The sequence below is a fragment of the Helianthus annuus genome, chromosome 5 (assembly GCF_002127325.2).
Source record: "Helianthus annuus cultivar XRQ/B chromosome 5, HanXRQr2.0-SUNRISE, whole genome shotgun sequence".
In the NCBI taxonomy this organism is placed as follows: Eukaryota; Viridiplantae; Streptophyta; class Magnoliopsida; order Asterales; family Asteraceae; genus Helianthus; species Helianthus annuus.
Genome location: NC_035437.2, coordinates 175,689,067 through 175,706,477, shown reverse-complemented (window position 1 = coordinate 175,706,477; position 17,411 = coordinate 175,689,067). Strand labels below are relative to the sequence as shown.

General features: G+C 34.5%; 1 long non-coding RNA gene across 1 annotated transcript; it reads right to left on the bottom strand.

The window, feature by feature from the left end:
* Positions 1-2,921: 2,921 nt before the first annotated feature.
* Positions 2,922-6,216, bottom strand: LOC110942342. The gene is made up of 4 exons (XR_002594764.2): positions 5,820-6,216; positions 3,937-4,029; positions 3,588-3,729; positions 2,922-3,323 (listed from the first exon to the last, which is right to left on the bottom strand). It is a non-coding gene; the product is annotated as an uncharacterized LOC110942342 (long non-coding RNA).
* Between the last annotated feature and the right edge of the window lie 11,195 nt (positions 6,217-17,411).

Sequence of the window (17,411 nt, the reverse complement as noted above, 5' to 3'; positions counted from 1 at the left end):
GATTTCGGTTCGATTTCGGTTAACCAACCATTCTTACAGATTTATATACCATAAATGCAAAGGCGATAATATGTTAGGTAAACGTGTATTAATTAATTAATAAAATAAAAATAAACATGACTTGTATCTTTTTTTTTGAACGACAAGGAACGACGAGCCAACCACAGTGATACCGGGCGTTGTGGCCAAGGTCGACTACTCGATCGCCGTCAGCCCCTTGTCTCTCCCAGATGCGCGGAAACCCGATCTCCACCCTCCCGAAAGCACGACAGTGGAATAATCAGTTAAACCTCGCCTCCCATCCAAGTCGAACCGGCGCCACCCGTATTCGCTCTTCACCCGGATACCGCATAAAATAATAAGAAGAGTAAGAATTGAAACTGAGTCACAAGAAACACCAATTTTATTCCCAACCACTATCTTGTGGAGGCCAAGAAGGAGGCCCCTGTGAATTTCCTTACAGATCCGATGGAAGGGAGATCTACATTGAGACCAGCGGATCTGCTTGTCTTTGGCTGGGCAGGAGGGAAACATGCTTGTGTGGATCTCACAGGAGTCTCCCCCTTAGCTGGTTTAAGGGAAAGCGGGTTTGTAGCAGGACAGGCTATAAGGAAAGCGGAATCTAAAAAGGTGGATAAACACGCTAAAGCATGTGCTGATAACCAACATGCATTTGTTCCCTTCGTCTTCGATACCTTTGGCTCCCTAGCTCCATAAGCTATCCGTTTGTTGACTAGGGTCCAAAAGGTTGTCCACAGCAGTTGCTCATCAACAGGGGGCAGGGGTTTGTCTTTAATAGGCTAGGGTTTGCTATTCAGAAAGGGATAGCGGCGCAACTTGTTGCTCGCTTACCTGCGATATTGATGTAACTCGGCCCGTATTTTATATATAAATAATATACTACTTCACTCAAAAAAAAAAAAAAAAACCACTATCTACAATAGACAAGGGTGGGTTTCATAAATCATAATTACACAAGTACAAAACCGATTATTAGCTATTTATGAAAACAAGTTGATTTTTATAATAATAACTAGTATGAATTTCTCTTGTATTCTCATCCTCTCATATTAAGCACACTTAGAAGTTAAGAATAATTAGGGTTAAGACCCGCTCACGTTGCTGTGCGGGTACATCGTAAACATTGAATGGATTAGTCCAAATGTTATATGATGTATTAACCATATGAAAACACATATTTCGACGTATCTAGCTGAACTCAGTGTAATCTGTATAAGCATTGTGACTGGATCAAACGTAAAGTAAATGGAATTCATATCGAACAATCATAACGTATTATATGTGATCCAACTCATACATAGAAACGTAACGGGTATGAAGGAAAATATGCACATGTAATCGAAAGGGATTAATTAGAGCTTTCAGAAAAAAGAGGAGAAAAAGAAACCATAATTTGACTCCACTCGGTTCGAAAAGAATTTACGAAACATACATAAAATAAATACAAAAAATATATTATATTTGACCTGAATCACTTCCCATAAAAGTTTATGTGGAAACGTAGAACAACTTGAATTTATACCAAAACGTACATAAAATATGGACGTAAAAATGGTTTCTTTAAACGAAAACGTATTATATTAGACCTGACTCGTCTACAAAAAAGTTTACGTCGGAATGTAGACAAATCGTATTTATACATATTTGTACATAAAATATGCATGGTTTTTAAGTAAAGGAAGTATAGGGGTAAACCGAAAGAAAATATTAGTAAAAAATTTAATAGGTTAAAAACGTTCGTAAAACCGTGCCAAGTAGCACCAATGCCACAACAACATCGACTCTCAACATCGTAAAAATAAAATAGATAAAATGGTAAAAATTACACTGAACGAAAAGGAGACTAAAATCCTTGAACCACGCACACCCGTTACAGTATCTTAATGCGAAGAAATTAACCAGAAACGTAGAACGTACAAAATAATAACTTAGTCGATCTAGGACCCACCCGTTGCGGGGAAGTTTTCATAAGGGAAAAAAAGGACGCGTTCCGACGAGTCTGTCAAATATAAAAAAATAGAGCAAAAACGTTGAACCTGACATGCACGCTACGACATGTTAACTCGCAAAACTTAAAATGAAACGTAAAACGAAAAACTTAAAATGAAAGATAAAAAGTATGGAGGGGCGAAAGTTGTAAATAATAAAGTGTTGTGTTAAATTACAAAAGATGAAAAAGTTTGAGTTAAAAGTAAAAATTTCAAATGGGTTAAAATGTAAAAGAAAAAACTTTAAGGTTTAAAGTGAAAATTCAAGGTTTTTTTTTTTTTTTTTGAAATAGCCCCCAAGCATAGGGTACAAGTGATGATGTATAAGAATGTTACAAATTTATATATGGTTTTTTTTTTTTTTTTTGAAATAGCCCCCAAGCATAGGGTACAAGTGACGATGCATAAGAATGTTACAAATTTATATATGGAATAATAATAATAATAATAATAATAATAATAATAATAATAATAATAATAATAATAATAATAATAATAAATATCTTAAATTGTGATTTGGCTGATTAGTCAAATGATCTATAATGTAGTTTATTATTAGAGAAGGTCGTGGATATCGACGACTTTTTATATTTAACCTAATAAAAAAACCATAAACTGGATTTTTCTCGATTATACTTGGATTTATTTGGTATATAAAGATAACTAGGTTTATATCCGCCCGCGCGTTGCGGCGGGAAAACCGTATGTACAAAAAGCGTTCGATAAACCTCATCCGACATCGTTTGGTATTGCTGAAGAAAAAAACATGCAGCTATGGTTGAGTTGTTCACATTGTTTAAGTTTATTGGATATCTTATTCATAATTAATTTTAAAAAAAATCTGGTCTCATGCTTTGGACCTATAAGTTTGCGCAATAAAAAATAAAGCAAAGCGCCAAACACACTTACAGAGACGGTAACAAAAATTGTGCTTTTAACACCATTTTTTTGGTCATTTGAAACAACATAAGAATTGGACCACTTGTTAGTAAAAGGAAATGAGTTGTTAATTGATTCTACAAACATATGATCCCCTCAAAACTCCCTTTCTTCCTTACAAAACATCCTAAAACAACAATAAAGAATACCTCTTGCTCCTCGATGTCGGCGTGCACGACTTTGTTTCCTCAGCATTCGTCGAACGACAAACGACTCTATGATGTATCCAAACGCCTGTTATCACTATCTTTGTCCTTGCTAGAAAACATCTTGATAAATATTGGTTTTGATATCACCGCCCCTTCGCTTTATTGTCTTTTCGCCATCTTTCTCCACCTCTCTTTTCAATGCCTTGAGCTCCTCACCTGTAGCAAACTTTAACAATGAAGTATTCAGTTCGTTTGCGATTTCAGCAAGGTAACCATTGATGATCTTGGACACGCTGACTTTCGCATCTGTGTCAACAGGCGTGACTTCCAAGAACTCATTGTGTCACCAAACCAATTCATGTAATACATATATTACTCAACATAGCTAACAATTTTCATATGAGCATTATTACACATACATAACACACACCAAAATCAGCGGCAATTCTATAAATCAATCAAACTAATAGAAAAAACCAAAGAAATGTACCATTTGTTCAGGTGGAGTAATTGTGCTTTGACCTGGAATGCATAATTCCCAGCAGCAACAACAAAAGTGGTTATCACCTCTGGCACTATTTTAAAGAAATCGGATCCAATAATCTTCATTAATTTCTCTCTTAACGAAGCATCTGCAAAGATAAAGAGCCAGTAAGTATCAAGTCACTTACAAAGCCCGAGTACTTGGTCAAATTATAATTCATTCTTACAGTAGAATTCAAATCAATAAGTTTTTCAGAATCGGCAAGCTACAACGCATTCTGATGCAACTATTTTTTCATTAAAAACTAATAATTTGTCATTGTTTTTTATTGAAGAGATGTAATAAATTTTAGTACCTGGCAGGTGATGTACTCTTCTATTGGGCCACGTTTTTGAAAGCCACGTGTATACCTTATGTCAGTCACACTTGCCACATGTCTGCAACGTGTCTACACTACTGTAGAATTAGAATTATATAACAAATCCTATTTCAGAAAGCAAAAAGAAGATAAAAAAGCATATGAAAATCCTATTTCCCTTCATAGTTTCGTCACCACTACGCTGTAATCAGATCTACTGTTACAAATAAGGCAATTTAGAAAGCAAAAAGGAGATCAAAAAGCATATAATGAATCATATCGCTCTTCTCGAAAACATGATAACCAAATCAAGACCGGCCGAACCAAATGGTTAAACCGAGATTGTTGTTGATTCAGTTATCAGCTAACGACCCAGGCGGCCTCTAATCTAAACAAAGCGGTGAAAAGTAAAATAAAACCGATGCAAAACCACGCATGCATTACACATGTCGATTGCTCAGTTTCAAACTGACAATGAACAAACTGGCCCGTTTTTAAAACATTGGTCATAACATTGTATTCATAGAATCTCAACCGCATAAGTATATATTACTCTTGTAATCCAATGAAATCATTTGGGCCCTACCTATGAGAGTAATTGAGTTCAAGAGCAACGGTTTCAATATTATTTTATGACATGTAATTGATGCCATGGTAGTCTTCGGCATTAGCATGTTACCAGCTTCACAAGATTTCTCATCGCTTTCACTTGTAATGTATATACTTGTAGTATCATTGACCCGCATGTGTAAAGTGGGTTCTCGGTCCCTTCCACTCTTGGTTTTAAAAAGCGAGAGGCGCACAAAACGACGAGGTCTAAAATTGAGGCGTGAAGCGCAAAGCGCAAAAGCAGTGGGCTTTTCGTACCCGAGGCGCAAGATGTTTATATAATTTTTTTTATATATCCCATAGGTTTTTAGCTTCCTTTAACCAAAATATAGCTATAAGTAAGGCTTTTATACCATCTTAATTACATGTACAAGTCAAAAAACCCAAGGTACAACATTTTTATGCAGTAAAACGCCTAAGTTATACATGAGGCGCGCCTCAGGCCAAAAAGCCCACAAAAAAACATCAAAAAATGCGCCTTTTGGTCGCTTCCTGTAATTACACAAGGCGAGAAGCAAAAAAGCCCCAGACCCTACGCCTTGTTGCGCCTTGCGCCTCGGCGCGCCTAGGGCGCGCTTTTTAAAACCAAGCTTCCACTTGTCAATCTTTTTCATTCATGTATATGTTGATACTTGATAGCAATCTCAAATATGGTTATCTTTAACAATTAAGAATGTTCTATCTTAAATGAGAATACATGCTCACTGGGTAAAGATCCTACTGATCATAATTTTTTTCCCAGTAGTAGTAACTTTGCTAGCTTTTAAGCATTACTTCAACTTTTATGGGCCTAATGAGTGATGTAGTTGGTTTCAGATTTACAGTTTCTTCTTGTAAGGCTTTATATTTAGAAACCTTGTCGAGTTTGAATGGCATATTTTTACAAATAACTCAGACACCAGAACACATCAATTATTCAAACCCAAAAGTCACCCTATAGTAGCAATGTTTTAAGCTTAATTGATACATACAACTTAGAGAGAACACCCAAAAGCATATTACAACCACACCATCAACAATGAGAAGACCAAGTTGAAAAAAAAAGATAGACAAACTATCAAACACCTGGTGTGCAGAATTTAAACAACCCTAAAAACATGGTTAAAGACCACCCAACCTCAAAAATCATCATTCTAATTTACTGTGGAGGAAAACCAAATGACTAATGAACACAACACATTATAGATAGTAAATACACATGCAATCAATCTAAACCAAACAATTCACCTAGAATTAGCCCAAAACATTTAGCTCTAAAGAAAAGATAATACCTAGGGTTTTCAACATACACTACGAACGGACGTAGCCGGAAACAACCGTCGTCGGCACCTCACCGAAACCCTAGCGAGGGTGGTGGCTGAGTAAACCGTCGTGTTGATCTGAGAGGGTTGCGGCGGTAATCGGATGGCGGTGGCGATGACTGGTGAGAGAAGAAGAAGAGACGTGGATGAGATATGCCCCTCTCTTGGAACACGTGGTTGAAGGTTGCTGATGAGGCCATCACCCCCAAAAGAGCCCAATAACTCATCTCCACCACACTTTCGTCCATTGAATAGGTGCCAGACACCAGTTTGGCACTATTCATTCTGTTTCTCTTTTATCATATATAGATGTTATCGAAACTATACGCTAACATATAGTCAATTGACAAATTTTACTATCACTTTTGTTATAAAAAAATAGATGATATTGGTGTGCTTGTTATTAAACAATAAGCTTTTAGATCAAGTGATCTTAGGGGTCTTTGAATACAAAATGACTTGGGTCAATTTTACATCTCGAATCAAGTTGCGAACACATAAAACCAGTTAGAAGAGTCCATATCCAACCATACTTTGACGATCAAGTGAGAAGCAAACATATGATATTAATCATATGTATGATAACGACATAACGTGTAGTATCACCATGATATGCAATAGTTGTGTGCGGAAAGAGAAAGATAAGTCATTTGGTCCAAGGAGTAAGAGAGATGACAAGAGGGAGGATGTCTTTTCTAATATAAACAACTGGATTAACGAGTCTAAGCCTAAATATTAAGGCTATATGGTTATATATAAACTAATGGAGTTATGGGCAAGGACAAGGGGATAAAACCCTGTCACGTAGGCGCGACGCATGGACTTTGGGTGGGGGTGGGGGGGGGGGGGGGGTGGGGGTTTGCCCTCCACATCACAAATAAGCAGGGATGGTGAAAGGCAAGGGGGCAAAGGGAAAGAGACTAAAACGCGAGGGTGAAAAGGAGGGGCAGAGCCTATGGAGATCTCCTCATTGGGAGTGGTAACGCCCAAGGGCAGGGAGCATGGGATGGTGTGGGTAGCGTGGAGGGAGTTGCCCTCCTCTCTTCGTGCCCCCACTCCGTCTAGTCTTACGATGTAATTGACTTCAAATCTTTTATCATTATGTGGTTTAGTACAAAAAGTTTAGACTTGATATCAGATTTTTTATGATCTTCTATGTTACTATGTTTTATAAACCTCGAAACTCAAAATATTCGAAATGAGTATCTATGTATGTGATCAAGTAATAGATTCACTACACCACAACACCTTTTTGCATAATAAGTGGATGCATATATTAAATATATAATTTAGTATATATATAAAAGCTTATAGAAACTTTTCAGACCTTTGAAAATTTAGGCCTCGAGCAACGGCACGGGTTAGCCAGCCCAAGAGCCGGCCCTGTCAACCACATAAAATCACAAACGTTTAATAGACGAGTTTGTGACATAGTTTTTATTATCATGGTGTAAGCTGAGGTTACCAAAACTCGTTCGACACTTTGCTTGTGCTATCCAATAGGCAAACGCATAGATAGTAGTTGGGCCAGACAGACCAAATTAGATCAAAACAGTAGTTGGGCCTACTGTTATTCATCGGGTCTAATCACTCCCAATTTACTTTTCTAAAAAATAGGCCGATTATCTTTGAAAATGTAATGTAGGTCTTTCTTTCTTGTTTTTTTTTAATGGTGGGAATCTTTAACGTGTTGTGAGAGAAATCTCACGCCCTCCTAAATAGAGGGCTCTAACCCTACTTTGGCTAGACTATGTTGTCTTAACCGGGTCCATACTGGCGTCAGAGTTTGGCTAACGACGTTTCCCGGGAAACCATACCACTCACTGCCAGTGGCAAGGGCTTGCGCCGCCACAAGAGAGAATCTCTTTGGTGTAACGCACAGTGGACTAAAACCCGAGGTGGCTCGGACTCGAACTCTTGACGTAGGGTCTAGGAGAACTAGCCTTCATTGCCTTTATCCACCAAATATGGCACTAGTGGTGATTGAACTTGAATCTCTAAGGGGGCGTTTGGTTCACGGAATGTTTTGGAATTGGAATTGGAATTTGTATAGGAATTAGAATTTGAAGGAATTGGATTTGGAATTTAAACATTCCAATTGGAATTGGAAATTGTTGGAATTGGAATCTCAATTCCACTTTTGTTGTGTTTGGCCGTCAAATGAATTGGAATCCATCACCCCGGCACCCACAATCCCCGGTTCGGGTGAAAACAATACGGGTTGAAACGGTACGCCCAAAACGGTTCGCGTCGAAACGGTTCAATTCGAAACGGTACGGTCGAAACCGTTCGCGTCGAAACGGTTCGATTCGAAACGGTACGGGTCGAAATGGGTGTCGAAACGGTTCGCGTTGAAACGGTACATGCCGAAACGGTTCGCGTCAAAACGGTACGGGTCGAACAGTTCGCGTCGAAACGGTTCGGGTCGAAACGGTTTGATTCGAAACGGTACGGGTCGAAACGGTTCGATTCGAAACGGTTCGCGTCGAAATGGTTCGGTTCAGTTCCTAACGGTTCAATTCGAAACGGTACGGGTCGAAACGGTTTGGATCGAAACCAGTACGGGTCGAAACGGTTCGGATCGAAACGGTACGAGCTGAAACGATACGGGTCGAAATGGTCGAAGATTCCAATGAATTTACCTTAATTCCTTCACATATAGGAAGGATTTTGAATTCCTTTAGTTCAAGGAATTTGAAGGATTTCATGCTCAATTCCAATTCCAATTCCATTGTCAACCAAACACATTGGAATTTATATTCCATTTTCATTAAATTTTGTGAACCAAACATCTTAAGGTATGAAATTTAGAGTCCAATTCCTTTAAATACTATTGAATTCCTGTGAACCAAACGCCCCCTAAGAAAAACACAAGTTTTTCCAACTACTAGACCATAAGTGATGGATGTGTTTCTTTCTTGTCTACGTGTGAAACTGAAAACATTTACATGTGACACCATGTGAGAAGTGAAAACACATTTGGATCATTTGGACCGTCAAACAATGGTTGAGACAACATTAATGTCTTCTACTTACAATATAATATCTTCAAACTAGAATTAGCCCCGCCGTAATGCGGCGGGAATTCTTTAGTTATAACTAAGTCGGTTTAGGACGCGCATGTTATGTTGAACCTGTCAAACGGGAATTAAATAGACGATGTAAAAACGTTCACCCACGCACGCAAGTTGCGTCGTGTTAACTCGCAAAATTTAAAACGAAACGTAAAAACGCTAAACCAAAGACGCACGTTACGATGTGTTAAGTCACAAAATTTAGAACGAAGCATAAAGCGAAAAATTTGCGAAAAATGAAAACTATAAAGGACCAAAGTTGAAAGTAAAAAAAGTTGTGAGGATAGATTGCACAAGATAAAAAATTTTGTGTTAAAAGTAAAAAAAGAAATAGTTTTGGGTTAAAAGTAATTTATGAAATACTTTTGGGTGAAAAGTAAAAAAATCAATATTTTTTTTGAAAAAACCCCAAAGCCAAGGTTACAACAACCATATGCATAACCATTTTTTCTTTAAAAAACCCACAAAGTCAAGATTACAACACATAAGTAAAAAAAAATCAAAGTGGTTAAATGGCAAAAGATGGAAACTTTTGAATTAGAAGAAAAAATCAAATTAATCAAAGGGGTTAAATTAACAAAGATTAAAATTTTAAACTTAAATTGTCAAAGATTAAAACTTTAGGGTTAAAAAGGAAACAAAGATTAAAAATTTTAAACTTAAATTGTCAAAGAATAAAACTTTAGGGTAAATTGTTAAAGATTAAAACTTTAGAGTCAAAAATGAAACAAAGATAGAAGTTTAAACTTAAATTGTCAAACACTAAAACTTTAGGGTTAAAAAAGAAAATTTTCATTTTTTTTTGAAAAACTCCCAAAGCTAGCATTACAACACATATATGCATATTTAAGTTGCTTCTTTTATAGTGTTTAATATCAAAATAAATATATTATGTTTAATACTATGTTGTAATCAAAATGTTGTTGTATACATATAGCGGTGTTATGAATGTATCCATTATTAGTGACTATCTACATTTCTAACTCCAATGTCACATTTATGTTTCTATTAATATTATAGCCTATATATGATGGATCATGTATATTGTATGAGACACATCAACAAGAATAAGTTTCTTACATTCTCCATTTTCTCTTTGTCTCCATAATCACTATAATCCTAGTTCATATGTTTATATATACTTTATATATTGTTGCTATTAGGTCGTTGTTTTACAACACGTTATCAGCACGAGGCTTAAAAACCTTGTCAATGATGCCATCCCCTAGAATCATCGCAAGAGAATGAGAGCCACTGCCCTCACAATCTCACATGGAACATGAAAGCCGACATCTTTGTTCTTGATAGGTATTCCCGTCATGACACAGGTAACAAAATCAGATCCCCTTGAAATTGTTTAATAGTATATGGATATATTATTATACATACGCTATTTGAAACTTGTCTTGATTCGTCCTATCAAACATTGAAAAAAAAAACGAACTATTTTTTCTAATTATTTCCTATAAAACAAAAGGATGCATACTGTTTTAAGCTTGAAAAAAAAGTTATTTAACACTATAACATCATAAGTTGTTAAGATATCCATTTTGTGGCCAAGTGAGTTGTAAGCCTTCCGAAACAAGTTATAGACCATTAATTGCTAGAATATTCCCATGTAATGAATTGCGATGTTCATTCATATTGTTAATCATCAACTTTTACATATATTTTATTGGCTTTTTAAAGGAAACAAGTTATATGTTCTTTATATGTATTAGTAAGCATAAGGAAAACTAGATGAACGTAATGTAATTGTTAGAACTTCTATGGGAATATTTTGATAACCATAATTAATTACATAAGACTTTTCCATAACGATGAAGTATACCTTATTATGTTTAGATTTCAATTTATCACATAAAAAGTTATGAGAATACATATTATTTACAATATTAGTCACTCCTATAGAAAAAGCAAATCATTTTTACTTGTTTGGTGTTTCATGAAACGTCTTACTCTATTTTAATGACTTAATTATCCATGTGTTTACTTATCTTAATTATCAACCTTTTTGTTATGAATATAACGTTATAAATATTGTGACTATCCATGTTCCTAACTCCATATCATTTAGTGTTGTGACTATCCATGTTCTTAACTCCATATCATTTATGTTCTAGAGCCCTATAAATAGTAGCCAATGTATTTGGTTTTAGATATCTCAAAATGAATAAAAACACTCCCATTCTCCATGTTTCTATCTCTCTATAATCTTTAGCTTGTTAGTAAACTATTATATAATAATGTGTTCCTTTCTTTGAGTACAAATCATATATAGAAATGCTTCTTATATGATTCATATACTCGGAGACACCATATGATTAAAAACTTTATATTTGTTTAGAAATGTAATGTATCATAGAGTTATGCAGTTAACACATTATCATAAGAAAAGATATAACGTGGATATATTACAATAACGTTTTAATAGTGTTTTTGATATATTCTTCACATTTAACCATAATTAGTAAGGAAAATTAAAAAATGTATCTTTTATTATATTGTATTTGATAAGAAGGCATCTTATATCAATTATATATTGTACAATTTGACTTTGTACATTATATTTAATATGCCGTTGTTTATGTATATAGACTATCTTCAATGAAGCAGCTAAATTAAAGTTGCGTATATGATCACACATTATAAACATGATTGAATAATGATCAAGATTCATTTATAATATGACATTCAAAGTTTCAAACTCACTAAAGCTTATTGTAAATTTATTGATGCTTGTAAGATTTTGGACTGATAAATCTTAATGATTCGGTCGTATAATTGATGTTATGTGGTGAAAAGATTAGTTATACATGTGGAATAAAACAAGTTCCATTGAAAAAGCAAGATTGTTACAGAATATGTAAGGTTTAAAATGACCACCATGAAAGTTATTCTAATCCATACATGAAGTGAATGTGATGATATAATAACCAATGTAAAGGTCGCGATCATGTATATAATAACTAAGAAAATTGTAATGATGTCACCATGATAGTTGTTTGGTTATAATCCATTCCTTGAACTGAATGTGATGATATAATAATTGGTGTAAAGTTCGTAATCATTGTAATTGAGAAAATTGTTATGATGCTCATGTAATGAGATCAACCATGTTAATAATGAGATGACTGTACAATGATCGTTATAAAGGTCGTAAGATATAAGATTGATAAATCTTATACGACTCATCTACTTCTCAATTGATGGTAAGCAAAGAGAACATTATTTACAAGGAAAAATCGATTAAATTCTTTTCATTTGTCACACTTGAGACATATGCTCCTAAAGTAGCAATTTCATTATAAGAGTCATTAAAAAATTAAATGATTTTATACTCATGTGACCGAGTAAATAATGAAAAACTATGAAGCTTGTTTTGGTTCTACTCCATTCCCAAAAGTGAATGTGATTATATATTAATCATTGTATATGTAATGATGGACCTAGTTGAGAAACTTGTAATGATGAGAATGAGTATAAGAATTGTAATGATGGTCATTTTAATAATGATAATGGACCACAAAAGTGGCAAACTAAGGAGTGATTGCATAACGTGATGGTTTGAACTTTGAAGTTGTAATATATTCTCTCGTATCATACGTTTTGTATTATATACGACAAGTAATACACATACGATCATAAACCAGAAGTTTATGGATCATAATTATTTAATTAGCTGGCATAACCGGTTAGACCACACCGAGTCAATGATGATATGAAACATATGAAGAACTAGAAGATTCTTCAAGCTGATAATTAGCATGCATTGTTTTGCTCTCAAGGGAAATTTTATTTTTGCCAAATAAAGGAGGGTTTGTATCCCTAAATATTTAGGAAGTGATTAAAGGATATGCATATCCCAACATGATACCATTTAGTGTTTTAAATCGATGCATCGTCTAAATGGTTATCAAATCCATAACAAATCCATAACCTGACGTTTGTGTGATTGTTGCTTAGCTAATGTGATAGCAAGCATATTAATCCAGATTAGTATATTTATTTAATAATAGTGAATTTGATTCCCAAGTTATTAACGATCATTGGAATAAATATTATTGTTGAGATGATCACTAAACGTCTACTATTGGTTACAAACCCAATGATCATGAGAGGGGCAAAAGTTCATTTAGGTACATGTAATTTTATATATAGTACCATCAATTCACATCAAGCCAATAAGTTATAATTCTCCCCATACAGTTGGTCTTTGGTCAGGAACCAAAGATGTCTCATCAAAGATTTTGGTTGTGCGACATATATTGAAACTCATCCACCACACCGCACAAAGATGGGACTTCTAAAAAGTTTGAGAATATGTTGGGTATAAATAATCTTCTATGATTAAATACTTAAAGCCATTAGTAAGAAATTCGTTTATGGCTCATTGGTTTTCACTTTAATGAATGAATGTTCCTAACATTAGAGGGAGATAACAAGCAGTTGAAAAGTGAAATGAATTTCATGTCATCTTGATCCTCAGACTATAAACTATGAACTAGAAGTTTAAAGTATAACTCATTTACCAATATTAAAGAACAAATTACCAGACAAGTTCACTGACCTAAATAGAGTAACTAAGTAAGTCACATAATCAACTGCTTATGCTCCAGTTATATTTGTGTCCCAAGAGGACAACCACATATTTTTGTAATGAGTCTATTGCACGCCTAAAGCGTGGTAGACTAGTTGATTCCAATAACAAAATTTCTCGAAAATTGGAGCAAGTAATTAAGATGGTCAAGTCGAGGTTATAGTAATACGATCTCCTGAAGAGATAATAGACATGGTGGTTCAAGAAGAACCTCAGGTACCTGAAAATAAAGAGATCTCGATAAGTTGTATCATGTCTAAGATATGTATGGAATCGAAATAAAAATCGACGTCGTTATACTTTTGTATATAATGTAGCGCTTAAAATGATTAAATGATGAGGATCAAGATTAAGATTTGCCTATGAATGAATATTAAGAAATGATTGGCCAAAATAGAAATATGCAAATAAGGCAGAGTTTAGTTCTCTAATGAAATGGAAAGTTTCTGGACCAACAGTCCATACAACTGAAATTGTAAAATATGTTGGATACAAATGTGTCTTTTACGCAAATCATGTGAAAATTAAATTAAGTGATATAAGTCAAAATTGGTGGCACAAGAATTTTCACAAAGACCTATGATTGATTATGAGGAAACGTATTCTCCAGTGGTGGATGCATTGACTTTCCAATATTTTATTAGTCTGGTAATATATAAAAGAGAATTGACATGCGTCTTATGAAAGTTATGTATCACTTGATACTAAGTCATATAAAATAAGTTCTCGAGAACATTATGATTATTATATAAATTCAGATATGAATACATATACATGTTGTATATGTTATTGAATTGAATATAATTGGAACTCCTCATGAGTATCCTAAAGCATTTGAGTGCTTAAGAGGTTAATTGAAACACCTTATGGATGTAATTATTGTACACCAATACTCCAATAAACATACATAGAAAATGTGTACCTGGTTATTATGGCATCTCAATGTACACAGTCTACAAACATGGTACAATATGGATTTTGGATATAAAAGCAAGTGTTCATGATATTTTTGCATATGATATAGATATCTATGTGTTAAAAGGGCAAATTTATGTAGCAAAACTTCTAAAGAGTGAAAGCACATGCATATTTGGATAAGATGGAAAGAATTCCCTCATGGATTGATAATGCTAGAAGCATTAATGATGTAAAAACCACAAGAACGTATTATATGAAGTTGACAAAATACATATGGATTAAAATAGTTGGTTCAAGTGTTGTACAACTCGAGATATTCGCATAAAGAGGGATATAAGTTTAATTAAATTAGCCATGTTCTATGAACATTCTACTTTTAAAAGTTCACTATAATCGCAATTTACAGTAATGATGTCTAGGCATCATTGAGGGAAATTGTCGAGCTTTTAGAGGGATAATTTTTGAATGACCTTGACACGGTCTAATTATTAATCGAACTACAGTTCGAGTATATATGTAATTATATTTTACTAATCCCTTAAGTACATCTAGAAGATGATGTTTGGATATTTTAGTATGGACATAGTTGAACCTTAAAGTATGTTAAAGGTTGTTAAGTCATTTATTATAAGAAATGCCTATTATCATCTCCTACCAAAGTAGAGATTCTCATTGTAGAAGTACCATCGTTAAATGCATAAGTGCACTAATATGTTTTGCTAGCTATGTATGGTTATAATATCTTTCACTTGAGCTTATTGTCATGATATAACCTTATTCAAGCGAAGAGACATTGGAATGAGTTCAAAGAAATATTTCAGGTATAAACGATATTTGATTATATTTTACTAACTCATCAAAACAAGTTTGGCTAGTCTTGTTGATGCAGGAATGTAACAAAACACAGTCGTGGACGTATAATAATTTTTTGAAGGAGGCACCTAAAGCCTCGTTAGAAGATTATACAACATTGCTCAACATAAAAAAAATGCATATTAAGGGATCAAGCAACAAATCATTCGCTATAAAAGCTTTATTCAATTTTCAAGGAAGATGGACACACTTCACTTAAAGGATACATGATAAAATGAGGGGGAGACTTATTCAAGTTGCACTCTTTTTCCCTTGACTAAGTTTTGTCCCATTGGGTTTTCTTAGTAAGGTTTTTAATGAGGCAACATACCTGATCCAGAAGTATTAGGGGGAGACAATACGCGCTGCACTCTTTTTCCCTTAGCTGAGGTTTTGTCCCACTGGGTTTTCCTAGCAAGGTTTTTAACGAGGCAACATCACCAAGCGTATTAAAGAATAGTATATCATCTTGTGGATAGTCAAGGGGGAGTGTTATGAATGCATCCATTATTAGTGACTATCCACATTTCTAACTCCCATGTCACATTTATGTTTGTATTAATATTATAGCCTATATATGGTGGATCATGTATATTGTATGAGACACATCAACAAGAATAAGTTTCTTACATTCTCCATTTTCTCTTTGTCTCCATAATCACTATAATCCTAGTTCATATGTTTATATATACTTTATATATTGTTGCTATTAGGTCGTTGTTTTACAACAGCAAGTTATTGTAAAAATGATTTTTCTTTGTAAGCCCTAAAACTCGAGAGGCTATACGGTTGAGTTCAAACATCAAAACATAGTTGTTAAATTGATAAATGTCATAACATAGCAGTAAAAAAACATTAAATTGTCAAAAACATCAAGCCACATAAGTTTAAAACATAACATTGGTTCCCTTGCTTACAAGACTATCGGTTTCCTAGACAGAGTGCAAAGATTATACACAATAGTTTCTCAATGTCGAGGAACCAAAATTTTGTTTTCGATAGAAATCGATTTGTTATTCATAATGGATCGTGACGCAGCTTATTGGTTGTTTGTTTATCATTCTACTGTAAATTTTTTTAGTACTTTTATAATAGAATAAAAGGGGGAAAAGACATAACTTAAAAAAAATGTTGATAGGATGCCAATTTTTAGGGTATGGGAGACTTCGTTACATGCCACGTGACTTCCTATCAAGCATCCACCTATTCAACCTGACATGCATTCTTGATGCTAAAAGTTAGCTACGCTTAGTGAGTTACAGTTTAGTTGAAAACATCAAGTTATTGTTTTAAGTAAAACATAGAGTAAATTGCACGTATAGTCCCTATGGTTTGGTGAAGTTTCACCTTTAGTCCCCAACTTTTAAAAATTACATTCATGTTCTTTGTGGTTTGCTCAGTTGTTAGTTTACTCGGTTAGTCCCTAGAGTGGATGACATTAGTTTTCTCTACTAAGTCTAAGTAAAATGACAAAAGTACCCTTACTAATTAGAAAAGAATGAAAAAATAAATAACAAAATTACATAATTATAAACACACCAACCCACGAAACGGGGAGGCCAAACCAACATAATTATATAATAACAAAATTACACCAATCGACCCAAGACACGGACCTTTTTTTAAATCTATTTCTAATCCAAAGGTACCCAATCAATTTTACTTCACTTATGATATATCTTCGACACACACTTGTCTATTATTAAATCCTATATTGTCCCTCGCGCGCCAAAATGCTCTAGCAGCCGATAATCACAATGCCGTGGAAAACCTCTTTAGCTAACTCGCTCAAGCCAGCATGGTTGTGTATCTCCAGGAGGTCTCTAAAGGATCCAACAACAAACCATGCCACTTTGCACCGATCACAAACATGCTGCCATGTCATAATAGTGACCAAAAACCAGAAAATAGATGGTCCACCGGTCTTCACCCAATTCACAAATAGGGCATCTAACGTCTTCAATGTCAATATTTCTGTTTCAAAGCGCCACCCCGTAGGAATTTTCCCCATATTTGCCCTTCACGTGAACACGTTACACTTCATAGGTATCCACTTGCACCAATTCAAAACGTAATTACTACTAACGCCCGTCCCTTTTGTAAGGAGTCTTTTTACCA